The sequence below is a fragment of the Mastigoproctus giganteus genome, chromosome 5 (genome assembly GCF_048544385.1).
Source record: "Mastigoproctus giganteus isolate SK-2022 chromosome 5, ASM4854438v1, whole genome shotgun sequence".
Lineage (NCBI taxonomy): Eukaryota > Metazoa > Arthropoda > Arachnida > Uropygi > Thelyphonidae > Mastigoproctus > Mastigoproctus giganteus.
Genome location: NC_143579.1, coordinates 197438845 through 197459955, shown reverse-complemented (window position 1 = coordinate 197459955; position 21111 = coordinate 197438845). Strand labels below are relative to the sequence as shown.

Sequence of the window (21111 nt, the reverse complement as noted above, 5' to 3'; positions counted from 1 at the left end):
GATTATCAAATTAGTGTTGATGACTAATTCCTTTTAAAAAAAATCAACAAAAAAGCAACTTTTTTTTTAATTTGTTACCATCTTTTTACATTATAATTAAATTTATTATGTTCATCTTGGCTTTTTTATGATCATTCTGCAACAACTAAGGCAATTTTAATTATTTTGACAAAAAAATTCCCAATTTGCCCATCGTGCAGGTTTTTTAAGATTTTGCTATAGTGTACTTTTTACAGGAAAAAAAATTTCTGTACGAAATCAGTTTTCATTACATAGTCATATCCTTACAGTAATTTGCCATTTTAATATAGGTGAACTACTTAGAACCATAATCATGTAAGTCAATTATATAAACACTGCTGACCAAAAAATTTAATATTAACAAATTGTCAAGCTCAGGTAAATATTTATTAAAATTTTTTTAACCTCCATGTGTATCACAATTCACTAAATTAAATTTGAGTTTTTTTTATGAATGCAAACACAAAACACCTTGTCCTTAAAAATGAGAACAGACTGATTTACACCACTATGAATCTCATTTGGAGGCAAATGCAACTGGGAGCTTTTCAGTGACTCAAGTACAGTATCTCATGACCTCCCAAGTGAAGTATCCACTGATTTGGGTCCTGGAAAAGAATAGTCAAATACATACTGCTCTAGTTGAAGGTGATTTAGTTTTAATGGGAGACCCTATTTGTCAGGTAAATGGGTAATATTTTTGTAATGAAGATAGGTGGAGGAGAACCCGAGTGTGTTTGCTGGGAGGAAAAATTGATGTTACCAACAGATTAGCAGATTTTAGGGGGGGGGGGGGGGGCATAGAGAGCATTATCATTCATGTGGGGACTATATTAAACAACCACAACCTGACCACTTGTTGGATAAATATAAGACCATGCCCAAAAAATTCCACAAGTCAGGCCCTCATGAGTAGCATAGTTTGTAGGATCGTCATCCTACACTGGGTAGAAAAGACATGAGGGAAATTTTATGGACCTTTTTCACAATGCTGCTCAGTTGGTCGGTCTCAAGAGAGGGTAGAATGGCTTTTTCTCCTGGAAACTTGGTTTTTGTTCAGCTAACAGAAAATCTACTGAAGAACACTCAATTTGCAGACAATACACACTGAGCAACATGGCCTTGGTTGCCGATACTCCTAAAACCCTACAACTCAGAGTTAGGTCACAACGTGCATGTCTCTGCAATCCTGCCCAGACATGATAGGAGCTGTATGGAAAGCCTGTGAATTATGTTTCCTCAAGACAAGGAAATTTCCAAGGCTCTGAGGGGGTAGGGGAGAATTTTTAAGTCTGTCCAGCACTTGTAGGTAAAAGAATCTATTTTGTAGAGATGGTATTCATTTGAACAAAGGTGGTCCCTCATACTTTACAGATTCAGGGAAACTGCTAGTTAGGGGGAGCAGGGTAATATAGATCTGTGCTTACCTGATGATAAGTGTCAAAGTAATGCTTGCACTCATCTCAAGAATTCCTGTTTGTTGCCACAACAACCAATGAAGGTAGCAAGGTTTCAAATGAGCAGGAAGATAAAGCTAGAGTAAACAAGCCCAAATAACTTCAAGGGGTATCTCAGGATGACAAGTTCCTCTACAGTATGTATAAGGTATTTAGGAAAGATAAAGGGTAGTGGGGTCATGCTTCTTATCAAATACTGCCCGAGCAAGAAGAGCTTTTGCCAAGTCACAAGTTGTCTACCAGCATAGAATCTCAGTGGTGTAAGTTGGAAGCAAACATAAGAGTGGCAATAATCTACAAACCAGAGGATTGTGAAGAGTATGATGCATCTTTACATGCAGATGGAAAGGGAAAGCAAGCAAGAATGTCTTATGGGTGACAATCTGACGAACTAATTGGAATAAACTGATTGGAAGGAACCTCAACCATGGGAAAATTTTTTTTAAATAAATTAAGATGAAAGAGGTTGTTTATGCACGGATATGGCACTTCCATCACTTCTACTACCCAGGTAGTATGAATAAACGATGCAGTCATACTATCTAGGTAGTATGAAATGATGGAAGTTCCATAGCCATGCATAAACAACCTCTTTCATACTCTTAGACATTTAGTCAAGAAATTTGTCAACTAAGATTATTTGTACCAGCATATTAGAGAAAATATTCTTCGACTTCATCATTACACACAAACCAGGTGGCAGGGCTTAAAATACAGGAACCATTGGCAAGTAGTGATCATTCAGACATTAGTTGGAAGATGAAGAAAGATGTTTCAGTGAAGGCTCAGGTTTTAAGTTCAGAAGAGGGGACTGTGACAGTCTAAGGCACTATATGGCATCTATTAATTGAGCAGACTGCAGAGGAAGGGCAAAGACATTTGATTTATGGAATACCTTTATGGCAAAAATAACAGAAGCCATGAATGTATACATATCTTTAAGAAATGATTGCACAAAGAGGATGCCAAATTGAAAGAATGTGGTGAAAAGTACTGAAGCCTACAACAGCTACAAACTGATCTGTAATAGTACCACATACAAGGTTAGGAAGGCCAAGGATGAGTATGAGAAAGCACTAGCTAAGAGAACAAATAATGGGTTAAGGAATTTTTCATGTATATGAATACAAAGAAGAAAGCAAATCTGATTGGACCCTTGTGTACTAGGTGTGGAAAAGTCTTAAGTAACCCAGCTAATGTTGCTGATTTCTTGAATAGGTATTTTGCATGTCTTTACTGAAAGAGCTCTCATGATGAGAAGCTGTGCCATTCAAAATTACACATGACTTTTTATTAGAAAAAGTTTCAAGCATAAAAGGTAAGTCTCCCAAGCTGATGGCATTTATCTGATAATTTTGAGGGAGGCAGCCAAAGAACATTTTGAACCATTGAGGTTAATTATGAGGGAGCCATTGGACTTGGGTGAGATTCCTTTGGACTGGAAAAGTGCCAATGTACTATCAATACAAAGGTGATTCTAAGAGTGACATTAGTAACTATAGAGATGATATTACTGCTTCAGATTACTGTTCAGTGGTATGGAAAATCTTGGAGGCAGTGATTAAGAAATATAAATGGCATTCTGAAGAACACAAAACATTGTTTTGTTAACCAAATCACAACATACAAGTCCTTTCTCCCAGTCACATGCTATTATGTTTTGTTTCTATTTTCAATAGAGGGTTGGTAGGTATAGTCTTGGCAAAAAAAAATAAGGTTAATGAAGTTTTATTTGATGTCAGTTCATTAAGTCAATCATATTTATATTTCTTACTACAGGATTCCAAATTGATATTTTTTGTTTATTTCCAATTAAAATACATTCTGGCTATTTTTTGTTATTTATTATCCAGTTTTAATCTCATTTACAAGTAAAACCAATGTATCACTCATGTTACTCATGGAGGAAGGGTGGGGGTATCACATGAATTAATTTTAGTGGATTGTGGCATTACAAACTTTAAGAACCCTTGGAACTTTTATATACCTCCCTGCTACATCCAAAGTATTTCATTAAAGCAGAGATAAGCTTGTAAAAAACTACAATATATCGATCTAGAGATCTGGTTTATTCTTAAAGTTCTTATGTAATTCATTTAAGTTTCTTGCACTTGATCTTGATACTGGCAACACCATTGTAGGCATCCAGCCTTGTGAAATTGGATTAAACTATGATATCAAACATGTATGGACAAGACACATTCCATGAATTATTTATTTGGAAAGGAATGGCACGTGATTATTAGACCAGGAAGTTACCAATTACGTTTGCAAATTGCCTAGTCTGTGGGCAACGCCCACTCTGATCGTGACCAGTCACGCTCAGATACACAAATCTACATGTACAGTTGCATCTCGAATTACATTCTTAGTGTTAAAAAGTATTCTGTAAAGATACTGAGAAAGGCACAGAAGACATCGCTGTTACAGATATAATTATTATTAAAAACTGGTAATTTCAAGTCATTCGGAAACTCATCATCATCATCAGCCATTTTCAATCCACTGCAGGATGAAGGCCTCTCCAGCAACTTTCCAGTTCCTTCTGTTTTGAGCACTGGCCATCCATTTACTACTCAAAAACTCATGAATTTCATCTATCCATCTCCGCCTTTATCTTCCAGGTTTTCTTCTAGCTCCTCTTGGGTACCATTCTGTTATTTTCTTAGTCCATCTGTCATCATGTCTTCTTGCTATGTGTCCTGCCCAAGACCATTTTAGTTCTTTAGTTTTGATAAGAATGTCCTTTACTTGAGTTTGCTGCCTAATCCATGTGTTTCTCTTCTTATCTAACAGTCTGATTCCCAATATAATTCGTTCCATTCTTCGCTGTGTAGTTCTTAGCTTCTCTTCCATTCTTTTGGTGAGTGCCCAAGTTTCACTTCCATAAGTCATGGTGGGGAGTATACATTGATTCATTATTTTACGTTTCAGACAAACTGGGATATTGCTCTTCAGTATGTGACTATATTTCCTGGATGCTATCTATCCAAAATTTATTCTTCTCTTGACTTCCAGCCATTTATCATTATTACAGCTAATAACTTGTCCCAGATAAGTATATGACTCCACCTTTTCAATTACTGCTCCTTCAATCATTATTTCCCTTTCCGTGGCATACTTGTTCATCATTACTTTTGTTTTAGCCATATTCATCTTTAGTCCAAATTCCTTACTAACTGTGCATAACTGATTAAGATTTTCCTCTAATTCTTTGGGATCGTGGCTTATGACCACAATGTCATCTGCAAATCATAAATGGTTTAGGTACTCTCCGTTCACATTGACTCCTTTCTGCGACCAGTCTAATCTTCTGAAAGCTTCCTCAAGGGCAGCAGTAAACAGCTTCGGAGATATTGTGTCTCCTTGTCGAACTCCGTTCTCGATTTTAAATTTCCTACTGTCTTTGTCTAGTCTAATAAAGGAAGTAGCACTCTCATATATTTTCTTCAAAATCATAATATATGGGGTATCTATGCCTTGTCTTTCCAGTGCCTCAAACATTGCCTTATGCTGTATGGAGTCAAATGCCTTTTCATAATCCACAAATGCCAGGCATAATGGTGTTTTATATTCATTTGCTTTCTCCATTAGCTGTGATATTACGTGAAGGTGATCCATAGTTGAAAATCCTGTCCTAAAGCCAGCTTGCTCTTTCGGTTGATTCTTATCAAGTATTCTTTCTAATCTGTTAGTAATGACCCTTGTAGATATGGGATAACAAGCTAATTGGTCTATAATTTCCAATTTCTGATTTATCTCGTTTCTTATGCAGCAAAACTATGATTGCATTATTCCACTGCTTAGGCATCACACCTTTTCTAATGCACTTTGTGAAGAGCCTTGCCAATTTTTGTGTTATGTCTCTTCCTCCCAATTTTAACAACTCTACAGTAACTTCATCTTCCCCCGGGGCTTTCCGATTCTTCATTTTCTTCATTGCAGGTTCTACCTCATCAGGAAGAATATCGGGTATGTCGTATGTGTTGCTACTTTGCAATCCATCTTCCCCACTGCTGGTATCATTTCCTCGCTCCTTGTATAATTCTCTATAGTAGTCTTCTGCTAATTGAATTATGCCTTCTCTGCTGTTTATAAGTACACCATCGCTATTTTTCAGTTTCAGTATCATTTGTCTTTCTGTATTACTGCTCATGGCTGCTGATTTAAATCCTTTGTTTTCCCTTAATGCTTGTTCTACTTTTCTTGTGTTAAATCTTCTTATGTCCTCTCTGAGTCTCTTTCTAATGGCTTTGCATAACTCAGTATACTCACTTTTCTCCCTGTCAGTGTTTTTCTTGCTCTTCATTTGTCGTCTTTGGTTCATCATGACAAGTGTTTCTTGACTAATTTTTTCTTCTTTGGATTTCTGTTTCCCTATAGGTTTCTTGGGCTTTATCACTTTCAGAAAGTTATAATATTCCTCGTCGATATCTTGGTCTTGAGCAGTCTGCAGAAGCTCAAACTTGTTCTTCAGTTCCAGTACATACTGCTTTTTCTCCTCCTCTGTTATTTCAAAGACCTTTGTATTATTTACTCGAGTCAATTTTTTCCTTTCCTTTATCTATATCAAGTGTACATCTTACCATTCTGTGATCACTTCCAACATTTACCTTATTCAGGACGGTAACATCATTCACAATATATCTTCTGTTAGTGAGGATGAAGTCGATTTCATTGGTTGTTAATCCATTTGGACTCTTCCATGTCCACTTTCTGTTCACCCTTTTCTTGAAAAAAGGGTTCATTACTGACATTCCTTGAGATTCTGCAAATTCCACAAGTCTTTCACCTCGGAAACTATTCGAAACTATTTTGTGCTAACTTTTAAACTCTGGGGTGGGGGATTGCATCATAATACTCAATGCTGACTACATAACCCCCTACACTAAAAGAATATCTGCATGTGGCCCGGGTATCCTGTACCACACAAAAGCGACACACCTTTTCTTTTAATCTCCTTCAAATTCATATTGGAGAGAGAAAAAAAAAAAAAAAAATAGTAGTAATAATAATGGTAATAAACTTTTGCAGCCAAAAATTGCAGCATTCCTAGCGCATCAGCACCACCGACTCTCTACGACAAAAACTACTACTTTTCCGCTAGTCATAATCAAGAGATTTCGTATTTTCATATGGTCAGAGTTCAAAAATTATAAATAAAATAAAAATCTGTTTTTGATGGGTTCCCCCCCCCCCTGGGTTTACACTATTGATATTTCACTACGTATTGGTTTACTGCTATAATTACGTCAGATTACCGTTCAAAAACACAGCACATACATAATTTCAAGTCTATGGATAATGCAAATAATACATATCCCTATCTTATATACATGTACTTAATTTTGTTAAGTGCATCATAGACACCCATCCACCCCAAGAATGTTATTTCATTATAATTATGCTGTTATGTACTGATACATATAAAAACAATCAACCATCAATGTGGAACGCACAAGCCCCATCCTCCACACAAAATTTCTAGGTGTTACACTGGTGTGATCGCATGTGTATATTTCATACGAAATAAAATTCATTTTATTTGGGAAAGTAGTGACAATATTGCTATAAGCACAGGAAATTAAAATTAGAAAGCGTCTATAGAATAAAAATTTTGTAAATTCTTCTTGAAAAAACGCTGCCCATTCGGCTGCAAGGTATTGGGAGATAGAAACACGAACGGATTGAGTAAGATCCCAAAGTCCAGCCATTCTAAACACATCAGCACCAACCGGTGACTACGGCCGGGTTGCTCTAGTACAGCAGTTCCCAATCTACCGACTCCTTCAAAAATCACATTTGCAGCCCCTATATATATATATATATATATATATATATATATATATATATATATATATATATATATATACACACACACACACACACACACACACACACGTGTGTGTGAACACTGGGTTTTCTGAAAAGAAAAATCAAAGTTGTGAAACAACTCTACTTTATTTTTATACAGATACAGTATATAATAATAACTTTATTTATCATCAATTTGCTATATAGTACATAGAACAGATAATTTGAAATATGTATAGAGTGATTCAGGAAGAATAGTAAATATTTTGGGAAGTTATAATATCGATTATTCTGAGTAAAAAATTTCATATAAACTGTGTCCAATTCTCAATGGATACAGCTGTTTGAAACTGGGGCATACAAAGCCATGAGAAGTATTAAAGAAAGATAAATGACATTTTGAATGATACAAAGCACAAATAACTGACAAATTTATTACAGTTCACAATAAATGTTAGAAAATCCCACTGCAAACCTCAAATGTACTTTGCAACTCTTGTAGTAATATGACGTGTTGTTTGTCTGAGGTTGCATTCCTTGATGAGGGCAGCAGTATCCAAAATGCGAGCGAGCAATTAGTCTCTTGTATACACCTTTTCTTTGTATACTGTGCTCTTCATCCATCCCATTTGTTGGAATACCAACAAAGATTGCAAGATTGGACAATGTTAAATTCAGAAAAACTTATCTATACAGCGATTTGTTAGCTATTTGTAGATCTTGTAGAACAGTATCTACTAATGCCCTACAAATAATTGCTGGGCATCTACCTTTGGATTGTTATATTATCTACAGAGCATGCTGCTACCATCTTAAGAAGGGAATCCCATTCACTTATTTAAATTTATTAATTGATTTTGCAGATCAAAATGTTGTTACTAAAAAAGATTTTATGAAAAATAACCTTTATCCTTACGGCAAGACTGTTGGAATACCAGCAAAACTAATGTGACAAGGATATTTATCCCTAATGTTCAATTTTATGTTTAACAAAAAAAGTGTAGCTGGTTTTATCCAAATATGGTGTTTTCATATATACTAACAGGTCATGGTTCTTTGAACGATAAATTGTTTAAATTTGGATTGGTGATGAATCCCAATTGTTTGTGTGGTGCTGGGGAAACCTGGCACCATCTTATATGATTGCTATTTATATTCAGAATACAGACAATTTAAGGCAGGTCATACCAGAACTAAGTTCTGGTAATGAACCATCTTTTAACTTTTAACTTATTGGTTAAACTTTTAACCAATTATGTATATTTTACTGCCCTGCAGAAATTTAGCTGCAAGGTTTTTAAGTAAACAAAGGCATATAAACCTTGGTAAATTATGAATGAATTATACCAGTGTTTTTCAACCAGGGTGCCGCAACAACATTCTTGGGGTGCCGTGTAATTTTGGTTTAAGTTACTTTGAAGTTATTATTTGAAATTTATTACATTTATTTCATTATAAAAAAAGTGTACAGTATCCATTGTACCATATCTTTTTAATTTTGTGGTGATCTATAATTGATTTTTATTTAGTACCTCTATATAAAGAATAAAATTATTATATAAGTATATATTAAAAGGTCGAAAACCACTGTTAGGTATTTCTTTTGGCCTAGGGGTACCGTGAAAAAAATGACTGGGACACTAAGGGTGCTGTGAACCGAGAAAGTTTGGGAACCTCTGAACTATACTCTATACTTCTTTTTTTTCCCTCTCTTTGAACTAGTTTTTTTTTTGTTTGTTTGTTTTGTTGGCATCAGAGGGATTTTCCACTCTTGTGGGTTCGACAGATTTTTTTTATTATTATTATTTTATATATATATTTTTTTTTTTTTTTTTTTTTTTGCTTGCTTCCAGGCCTGGGCAATCTGGGAGCAGGACTGCTGGCACCCTCTAGCACTACTGCCAGAGAATGCGGTCAAATTAGTTTTATTATGAAATCAACGGGGATTATTACCTTTATTTTTGATATAGGATGCTTCTTTTTCAACTCTCCAAGGAGAGTTGGTTGGAAAAGAAGCTTTGACCAGTTCCGGGGTAACCGCGAAACGGAACCTATGGAACTGATCAAATTATTCGTTCTATGTATAGCAAATTGATGATAAATAAATTATTATAGATTATATAAAAATAAGAATAAAGTTGAGTTGTTTTAAACATAAAACTGAATTTTCTTTTCAGAAAATTCCAGCGCGCGCGCGCGCACGCACACACACGTCCGCAAACTATCAGTGACTGACGTGCCTAACCCGCTATTGTTGGTCTTAGTTCGGGTATTATTACGTCCCCCCCCCCCTTTGCCGCTGTTTTAGAACCGAAAAATGAGTTCTCGATTTTAAAACAGCGGCAAGAGGAAGATAAACAGCTACTCCTAAGACAGACTAACCATAGCGGGCTGGATATGTCAGTCACTGCTACTTGCAACGATCAATTGGAAGGGGTAAGTAAGGTTGACCCGTTGCAAAGTGGGATTTTAAAAGCAATTGTATAAATGTTATAGTAGTTAGCATAAGTTTACATGCCATAAAAAAAGGAGTAAAATAATAAGCCAAGCAATATAATTAGAGTGGATTCGCAACCAAGGCTCCGGAGAAATATGGTAAATATGCTCTTGCGCACCTTTTCATGAATAAAGCAAGATTATGCGCGCGAAAATTTAAGGGTTAGCCTTCAAACGTCTCAATGAGCATCCCGGATGCCGCAATGGCTGTTTTGCAATCCCCATTACAATATACTGTTAAGTTAATAAGAGAATCATATCACAGTTAAATATTTATGACCAAAACGTAATATATCAACACTTAATATATATAAAACGTAATATTACGTTTAAAATTATATATATATATATATATATATATATATATATATCACCATTTGGAGGGAATGGTGCGATTTTTATTTTTTATTTATTTTTTATTTTATTTATTTATTTTTTATTTTATTTATTTATTTTTTTTTTTTGGCTGATGCTGCATAAGCTCATACACTTGCTTTCTTGCATCACATGCCACTACTACTACTACTTACTTGACTTTCCAAAACGATGCGTTATCGGTGGTTCTTGAATCACTGATGCGTGCGTAAGTAAACATACACAGAAGCATTGATTTTTTGGAAGGTATAACGAGTCAAACAAATTATAGGAAGCCAGAAAAATTCCACGCTCTTGCAATAATTACTTTTAAAACGTAAACGTTCATGTTTAAAAACCTAATATCAACGCTGTTCGTTTGCCTGTTATGTACATCATGTAACTATACTCCACGCGCAAGAAATTTTCTATTGGCTTAGTGATGCGGTTAGCCACTACTACAATACACTGAATTGGGTTCATAGCGCCCTTTTAATTAAATTTCACGCAAACCACAGCAATTTGGAAATACAACCATTCACTCAAGGAACGCAAAGACTTCGTCTCCATTTCTCATGTCACATACCGCTAGATGTCGCTCGCCACATTATCATCCGAGAGGATGTTTGTTTGTTTTTTAGGAGCATTAGCAACTAAGGCCATATTGCTACGGGATATGCGGTGGTCATTCCCTGACCTTTCCCACAACCTCCGTATTTGGTGGTGACGGGCTCGAACCCCGGTCTAATCAAGAAGCGTGTACTACGCACTGCTGCTCCTTCTCACCTGGCTACGGAGGCGCCTCCCCAGAGGTTGAAACAGTAAACTTCACACACGATCCTCTATTCTTTTTTCAACTTTTGACAAGGTCGTTCAAGTTTTGTTTTGTTTTTTTCCCCTCATATCCTTACAATCAGCAGAGAATCAAAAGTAATAGTTTGAAAGGTTTGTCATTTTTTTGAATTAGTTACTCAGCTACACTTCTCTCTTTTTGGGGGGAGAGGGGGGGGGAGTTGCACATCCATTTTAGACGTGACACGTAATGTCCAATAACAGATACAGCCGAATAGAACGAAAGGATGCGGCACGGTAAATTTACCATGCCAGATCCTATATCTTCGTTCTTTTTACCGAAGGTAAAATGGTACAGTAATTAGTGACAACTGTCGCTTAAATAGTTCTGTACAGTTTTAACTATACAGAACTATTTACAGTGGTGTCCAACCTTTTCCCGTACAAGGGCCATATTCAAAGTCAGATTTGTTTCGCGGGCCGCACTGATTAATGCCAGAAATATTATAAAAAATGCAAATTCCCAATACTTATGTGCAACAAATGTGTGATTTATTTTTTAGATTTCATTAAAATTATAAAAATATGACTTTTGTTTTTTTAAAAGAAAACCTTTTTGTTTGCTTTTAAATGCTCACTTTAGAAAATTGACAACCTGAAAAGGATCACTGCTTTTCAATATTAAGGTGAATAAATAAATATGATACACCTAAAATAGATAATATTCGAAAAATTTAATGAATTTTTTTTTTTTTTTTTTTTTTTTTATAATTAAAATGTTTCAGTTCACTTTCCGGGCAAATTATAAACATAATATTTATAATTTCAGAAAAACTGAAGAAATAAACGACACATAAAATAAAAACCAAAAGACATATAGGGAATGTACAAAATAAAGGAAACACCTATGATAAGAGTTACAGTATGCATTAATATGGCCGAGGTAGTAAAATAAAGACTTTGAGAATAAACAATTTAATTAAATAAATAGCCTTTTTTAGTATAAGACGCGGAGTTAAGTAAAAATAATAATGAGGTTAAATGAATTACAACCGATAGAAATATACAGTACAGTATATATAAATAAATACATATATGAATAATAGTAAACCAAGGTATTTAAGAAGCCACAACATGACCACGGTTTATGGAAGCACAAAGTACTGTATTTCGATTAGCCAAACAGTTTAGTGAAAGTTAAGCAAAAATTTCTTATTAGTTTATTTTTTTTTTAATTTGGTAAAATTTTCTACTGTAAATTTTGTAGATCTAAACTGAAACAAAATTGACACCACTGCTATTCAGTTTTTAAAAGTGTATTTTGTGTATTTTATATATATACACACACCGGTTAACTTTTTGTTCGCTACTTACTTGGCTTGCCATACCACTACATATTCTTATTTTATATACTAATTATACAAAATAAATAAATCTGCAGCAATTGTCAATCCACCGCAAGAACGAGGCCCCATGAATAAGTCATGTGAAGGAATCTGCAACACTGGGCAGTGCGGGTTGACAGATCGACCTTATTTAGCAGTCAGGGGCTTGAATATACACACACAAAATAGTCCTCACCTTTCCCAAGTTGACTTCTAATCTATGGAGGTGGTTTCCAGACTTTTCGGAAATTCGTAAAGCTCTACTCTAAATATTTTACGCTTTAATATTATTGAGGCCAAGTTACGCAAGGAAGTGGAATTTCTGAATCGGCGAAAAATATAAATAATAAATAAAATAAAAACAGAAGACTCGTTTGTAGGAATTTCATTCCGAAATGCTAACCATCTAATTCTCCTTTGAATTTACTTACACCTCTGCCACGTTGGAAGGCAAACATTCCCTTGTTCAACAAACCCAATCCATAGATTAACTTCATGAGATCTAATTTTCTTTTACTCTCTGAAATTGTTTGTGTTCCATGGTTCTTTTTCTTAACTACTAGGAAGAAAAGCCTATCTCATTCATTTTACTCATCTTATCTCTTCAGCGGTTTATACATTAACTAAATCCTCCTCCCACCCCCCAAACTTTGCAATTCATGCCCTTCTAAGCAAAGCACAATTAAAAAATGGTGAATTAATGGAGAATTAAAATTCTCCCCGATTCACAATTTTTTAATTGTGGTTTGTTTTAGCATGTGCTTTATGTTAGAAATCTCGTCGTCTTTTCGTGCAAATTCTGAAGGTTGACTGTAGATAACGACACCAGTGTTGCGCGCTATACGACAATATTTATTTTAATGTTTAAATTTTTTATATATACAGCGTAATTTTTTCCTTAAATTCCGTTACTCTCCATACTCTTTTTTTCTATATTTCTTCTATTTTGTATACTCATGTATCAAAACCAGTATCTAATGCCGCACTGTGTTAAAAGCGAGCTGTGAATTGATTTTGATACTAAGGGGAAAAAAAAACAAAAAAACAGGAGCTTAAGTTGAGTACAAGCCGTGACAAACGTTCTGTTATGTTTTGTTATTTCGTTTTTAGGAGCATTAGCAACTAAGGCCATATTGCTCCGGGAATATGCGGAGGTCATTCCCTGACCTTTCCGCATCCTCCGTATTTGGAGACTGGCTCGAACCCTGGTCTAATCAAGAAGTGTGTGCTAAGCACTGCTGCTCCTTCCCACCTGGCTTCGGAGGCGCCCCGATAAACGTTCTGACGTGAATTTAAGCGGGGTATAGTGAAAGAAATTTGTTCAAGAAGGGATGTAGAATCAATAACAGAATTTAATTCTATAAACAATAAGAGATCCATGGAGTTGTGCGATGATTCTAAAACGATGGCAAAGTGCTTCGTAGTTTCGATAGTGAAGGCAAGGCGATTTCGAAAGCATAGTAATTTAATGAATTTGATTTCAATTCGCTCAAGTTAGGGGGAAAGGTATTCATGTGTTGGTGACCAAATATTATCATGAAAATCGAAACAGAAAGTATAAGCTACTTACAGAAAAGAATAACTTTGCCACTCTTAGAAGTCGAGAAGAACGCTTAACTAAACTTTGGGATATTGAGAAACCAATATTGCAAGAGGAAAATTGGGTCAGAATAAGTCACATGTCTTTGTATTTGCTAGTACTTTACCTGGAATAACAGAATTTCCAATATAATCAGGGAAGCTTAATGGTCGAACTGCACGATTTGAGGGGAAGTCACAATTTATATATTTCAATGACTAAAGAAACAAATGATTTTTGTTCAGCCAGAGTAAGTAAAGGGAATCCAGACAGGAGAGTCCATCACTGTCAGTTGAAGGGTTGATAACTTTGTAAAGTTTAAAATATCTGCATAAAGTTTCCACTTTAAGTAAACGATTATTATATAGTCTACGACTGCTAGCATTGAATCAAGTAAATTCGGTAAAGGGTAGATCGTAGATCCAAGCTTGAATAGAAGATTAATGTGAACAGAGCCAAATGCATATGTTTGATTTCTTTTATCCAGATTTCGCAGGAAATTAAGGAATATGGCGAGAATTAAAACGTTGGATTTTCTAGGAAGAAACGCATACTGGTTATTAATAATAAAAATGTAAAGGTAGGAACTAAAACATAAAATACGAGTTCAAAACTTCTAGCAATTGTGTTATGTATAGTAATGGATAGATAGTTGCTAAGCTTAGCTTTTTTACATACGTATAGAACACATTAAAGTACTCTTTTTGAAAAAGCAGTGTTGCCATCAGGATTTTTCACACTTTCTATACATCCTGATGGCAACACTGCCATCAGGATGTATAGAAAGTGTGAAAAATGCTTTTCTGCCAATTTATTATAAAATTTAGGTAAAAGTCGGAACATAAATTTAAAATATACAGTATAAATTGAAATCTAACAATCTGATGGCCAGATTACTTTGTTTTACTCAACATACATACATATAATTAGAAAAACAAAGCACAACATGTACATCAACATTTTAACAAGTAGAATTCTTCTTATTGGCACACATACAGCCATTAATCTCATTATGTGTATAGGAAACAACAGTTTCCATTTTTCCCTCCTGAAATACAAAATATGTACATTTCCTCTACCTGGTGTGTTGATATTTTATCCCATCTAAAGATCAAGATTAGTGATTGGCGTATCATTTCAATGAATATAATCGATTATTCCCATCACTTAATACAGATAAGCCCTCCTGAGAAATACTTTTGACTTATCGACCTTGAGGACTTGTGTGTTTAGGGTCTAACGGCACCAGGGGTTACCCCCATCTCCGTGTCCTTGAGGACTTATCGACCTTGAGGACACATCAATTTTCACTTAAGGGAATAGATAAACAAATTTTACACTTTTCAGGAATGGTAAGCTTTTCTCCCGCCCACCTCCCATGCCTTTGTTTTACTCAACATACATACATATAATTAGAAAAACAACGCACAACATGTACATCAACATTTTAACAAAAGTAGAATTCTTCTTATTGGCACACATACAGCCATTAATCTCATTATGTGTATAGGAAACAACAGTTTCCATTTTTCCCTCCTGAAATACAAAATATGTACATTTCCTCTACCTGGTGTGTTGATGGGAAAAAATTTTATCCCATCTAAAGATCAAGATTAGTGATTGGCGTATCATTTCAATGAATATAATCGATTATTCCCATCACTTAATACAGATAAGCTCTCCTGAGAAATACTTTTGACTTATCGACCTTGAGAACCCATCAATTTTCACTTAAAGGAATAGATAAATAAATTTTACAATTTTCAGGAATGGTAAGCTTTTCTCCAGCGCATCTCCCATGCCATTTTCACTAACCATCAACAAATCAGCATTTCCCTTGTTTTTCCGACATTCCCAGTATTTCTTAGCTTTCTGTGTGGGACGGTTAATGGGATTTACAGTCCGGCTAATTAAATGAGTGCAGTGAGAACAGTGGAAAAGGGATTTAAGAAGTTAAACCGAAACATTTGCCATTTTCACTAATCAGCTATTTCCCTTGCTTTTCGGACACTACAAACAGTATCACTACAAATGAGCCAGATGTGTGTGATGGAGGTTTGTGTGTTATGTGTGTGTTCTGGCCACTTGGCTACACTCCACACCACGGGAAGGTGGGCTAGTTCCAGAAGATGGGACACCTATGGTCTCATAGTATGAGACAACAAAAAAAAGAAAAAAATATATATTTTTCCTTCTCTGGGGCCCACTCCAGAGGCTGAGGGGAACCCAAAAGGAAGAGAAAGAAAAGAATAAAAATAATTAAGATAACAAAAAAATAAATAAAATAAATATATATAAACTATGCACAGTAAAACAAGAATGGATTTATGCACAGGAGCATGAAGCACCAGCTGTATTTAGGAATCATTTTGAGGCTTTCCTTGACGGAGGCCGCCTTAATAATATTAGGATTCAAAGGGTGCTTATGGAATTCAAGCTTCAGAAGCCTAGATCTATCTCCGAATTTAATTAAACATTAATTGAATTAATAAATGCAATACACAAGATTTCAAAGCGTGATTTACTAGCTACTACCTGTTCATTAATGGCCAGGGACCAATGGACGAATCCCGGGGGAAAAAAATATCCAATTTTCTTTTTCCCTCCTCCTAAAAACTGCACATAACCCACTTTATCTACAAAATTTCAAGAAAAAATTCTTTAGCTATCACCAGCGTTGAATACAGGGGGGCGAGTTACCTCCAGTCGAATAAAATCCCCCCCCGGTCAAAAATATTAATTTTTATTTTAATATTGTAAGCACAGAAGGCCCGAATGAGCTATCAGGAAAATTAATAAATGTTCAACGTGAGGAACAGGATGAACATCGCGGGCAAAAGTCATCTCCAATCATACGGAGCCAGTGGCGGATAAAGGGTACGGGCACGTTCCCTGTCGTTTTCGGAGAATATACGCACCAATCGTTAAAAATTTCCTTTAGCTACAGAAGTTTTTTTTTTTTTTTTTCATTGTTATAGGATTATCAATTTTTTGCATTGTGGCTATTTTTAAACCGATTACAGTTGGCAACACTGATGCAGACATGATTGCCATTCTAGTTCGAGGCATCACGCAGTTTGGTCGTGCGTAATATTTACTTAAAAAAGCAGTGCTTTTTTGGGACGGTACGCAACGGTACGCAACGGTACGGCGTACCGGCACCTTTATTAACAGTGACTTTTGAATGCAGTGCACTTCGAAATTTTAATATTCCGTAAATTTTTTTCCACATGTTTACCTACTATTCAAATAGGCTTAAAATTATTTAACTAAATTTGCATTCCTCACTGTCTATTGTTAAGATATTTTCTACATAAAACTGTATAACCATTTTCATAATTCTAAATTACTCAGTCGGACCTCTGTTTAACGAAGTCCTTTTATAGCGAATTATTTTGAATTCCCTTTGGAAGTAACGTTTAAAATACTTTCCGTTGAGCAAAGAATTTTCATATAGTGAACGGATTAGGAGAGAATTAACTCGATACCCACTGTTCGCATTTCCGGCCTTCAGGCAATTTACGCAATTAGTGCTGCTGCGCGGATTAAGAGAGCTGAAGGGATTACCATACTACCAACTTAGTGGTACCTGGTAAAACCTATCCAACCACCTGTCCCACATACGGAGGTGTCGCGCTGGTCAACAGTGAGCAGATCAAGGGGTATTCCCAATGGGCTCTGGTTCACCTTCTCTGCATTGGTGTTCAAGCTTTTCCCGTACTGTAACCATATTAAAAAAAAAATTCAAAAGTTAGATTTCTTTATGCTGATTTAGATGACTTTCCGGGCGGGCCGTAGGTTGGACATCGTTGTGAATCAATTGTAGGTGCCCCGTTCGAGAATTAGGACGATTTTCTTTCGCGGATGTGCGATATCGACATTTTTCCGTAAATTTTCCCTATTTCTCTGTTTACACGATCACAGTACCTGAATATCCGAATGACACTAACATTTTGGACAGTTTCAAAAAAAAAAAAAAAAAGAAAGAAGAAAAAAATTTAGATTTAGGAACTAATGACAACAAGAAGGAAAACGAGGACAACGAAGGTATTAATCCTTCTAAACATGAATTGTTGGCATTTGGTGAAAACGAAGTTAGAAAATTGTCAATTAGGTTACAGTTAAATGAAAGAGATACAATTCGTGGATACCTAATTGAAAAGATGGTTTCGGAAGAATTGAAGCATTTGATGGACGTTCCGAGTACGATACCAATTTCATCGAGTAAACGAGGATTTTCACAAATGAAAATTATCGCCAGCCCAATAACAGCTTCGTTGATGACAAAAACAGTTTCTTCACTGCTGTTTCTTAAAATTGTATGTCCACCGCTGACCCGCTTCGTTCCAGAAAAAAAAAATGTCGATTCATGGCTGCTTCGGAAACGTCATTCAGCAACCGACAAAACACACAAAGAGGAAGAAAAGAAGTCGGCATAGGGTGTCGGATAAGAACTTAATAAAAATTTGGAATATTCTACAAAATATTTATGAAATTAATTTTACTTATTTATATTTACTTATTAATTTTAGGGTCCGTAGTCTAACGAAAGCCCTTATGTCACTCGGTTGTCTGTCTGTCGCAGCATTGTCTCTCTGAAACCACTCAAACTATTGAGTCGAAATTTTGCATGGGTTTGTATATCATGTGGGCCAACATAACGCCATATTCATCGTTGTTGACAAAAATTTGTCTAAGAATTGTAGGGGTAAATTTTTTTTTTTTTTTTTTTTGTTGTTGACTCATCAGATTCTGTGGCTATAATGCACCTCGTAAAGTTTTTGTATTTTACTGTGATCCAAGCCCGAGGCGGGATTCGAACACGCGACCTTTGGGTTGCCAGACAGGTACTTGATCCACCTAGCTATCCCGGTCGGCGGGGGGGGGGTAAAATGTGGGGAGACAAATGTTGTCGACAACCTACAGCTTATTATACACCGTCGGAAAGAGTTCAACGAGTAGGTTTAAAATATAACTTTAAAATTAAAAATGGCGGCGCCAGACAGGAAAATGTGAGTAATTTTCGTGTCCCCTCCTATTTCCGTCGCTAATGGAGCTAAAAATTTGAAAATCACATTAACTCTGCGCTATTTTATGTTTATCAAGGGAAAACTGTTCCCATTGAATTCTATCATTTACTTTTTGTGTTAAAATTATATATATATATATATATATATATATATATATATATATATAGCACTTCGATAGCGAGCTTCTTTGTACCAAGAAACTCCTTTTGGTGACCAAAAGGTTGATAAATAGTTAGTTAATAATTCTATAAAGGGCATTTATAAATTTTGAGACAAAGAATTTTTTAAAAATTTTCACAGCCGGAGTTGTCCCGGCAAGGAGCCCGTGGTGGGTACGCACCAGCGCGGAGCCTTGCACGGCCCTCACCTGCCAGTCGCTTCTCCCCAAGACTTTAATCGCTTCTCCAGGAAGAAGTCGGAGTTGCTTCTCCCACCCTTGTCATTCACAACTGGAAACAATCAAATAGACAACGTTTTCGTTAGTTCCTTGGTTTTAGACCAAGAGGGGTACTGGAAACTTTTTTGAGTTACCATAAAGCTCTCTATTTGAGATACGTACTACACTAACGACCATTCATGACTATGGACCCTTTCATCCGGGGTATCCAGCACTCAGTAGTTGACCGATTTATTTACTTATTTTACTCACATTTAATTATTTTTTTATATACTTGAATAATAATTTAAGCTTAATAAACTGTGTTAATATACTGAACATTACTACCAAAGTAACAATATCAGGAAAAAAAAATTGAGTACTTTTCATATCCTTTTAATTTTAAATTTTTCCTCATAGCAAAGAATGAGTACCGGCACCTATGTTTTTTTAGAAAAAAATAGCACTGCTAAAAAGTAATTCGGACTTGAGCTGTGTGCGCCAATCACATATGGTTGAGTGTCATATTTGTTCTGTTCTGTGCATTTGCACAAATGCAAGGCACAAAATGATGCCCCCCCTCATTTTTTTTTCTGGATCCGCCATTGTACGGAGCATATTTTCATATATCCATTACGTTTTTCGCTGCAATACACAGTAAGATGCAGTAATGAAATTTTTTTTTTAACCAAATTCTGATGATGTAAAGTTGTTGAAAATGACATACAAACTATTCTTCAGATCCAGATAAATAAGGAAGACTGTCGTCAATTGCAAAATTCGTTCTTTGGAGTGAGGCCCATTCTTGCATTGATTAAAACGTTCAGCCACTTTCTACGGTCTAATAAATTTTTGCAAGTATCATTTTTCTTTTCCTCAGAAAAAAAAATTCCTTAAAATCCATAAATTGGTCAAATAACTTACCCTCATTAATTTTAAATTAGACGAATGTTGATGATACAGTCCTTGTATCATCCTGGGATGATACAATCCACTTGATGCAACAGCGCATTTTTTTTTTTTTTTTTTTTTTTTTAAATTCTGTTGTATTGGCCGAAGGTGCAACGCACAAAATATTTAATGAAAATTCTATTTATGATGAGACGATTTTTTTTTAAATTACAAAAGACTGGGACATAAAAGACGTTACTAGACGTCCTCGGAAACGAGGACGTCTTGTAACGCTATCTTAGCAGTCTCTTCAACTGGCATGCGAGTTTTTATGGAATTTGAAAGCTGTGATAAAGCTTCTGCATAAATTTCTAGACAATTATATCCACTACTAGAGGCTTTCACTTTCAAATTAGCAACACATTTCAAGACTTCAACTTCTTCATTGTCAGCAGGAAGGTTGTGTTCACAAGTAGCAACAGGATCCAATTTTAATGCGTACGTTTTCAACCCTCCTCTACACCATATTTCAAGCAACGCCAATGATATCTTTTCCTTTCTTAGACTGAAGAAGACTAAGAAACAATACACTATTCACATACGCTACCGATGATGCGTATATCCATCAAACTGCAACCAAGTGAGATATATATCTGAACAACATCACAAATATTGTTCAGATTTACAAAACACATTCATTGGCATTGCTTGAAATACGGTTCCGTTAAGTGTTAAGTTGAATATATACCGTTAATCTTTACAGGCTGGTACACTTCCGTTTGAGTTTCGAGGAGGCGTGACGTCACTGCATATGCCTAGCCCGCTATGGTTATTCTTAGGGTGTTTATCCCCCTACTTACTGCAGTTTTAAAATCGGGACTCGTTTTTCCGATGTTTACTGATACTCACAACGATC

At 35.6% G+C, this 21111-nt stretch overlaps 1 protein-coding gene across 3 annotated transcripts in view; it reads right to left on the bottom strand.

Annotated features, from left to right (window-relative positions):
* LOC150085983 (uncharacterized) overlaps positions 1-21111 on the bottom strand; it is a 100075-nt gene that overhangs the window by 40828 nt on the left and 38136 nt on the right. The window contains exon 1 of one of the 3 annotated variants that reach the window (XM_090373630.1): positions 10319-10407. The exons of the other annotated variants lie outside the window; for them this stretch is intronic. The gene's annotated coding sequence lies outside the window, so the exon portion shown is untranslated. Of the gene's footprint in view, positions 1-10318; positions 10408-21111 lie in introns of those variants that run through there. 3 annotated transcript variants of the gene reach the window in all.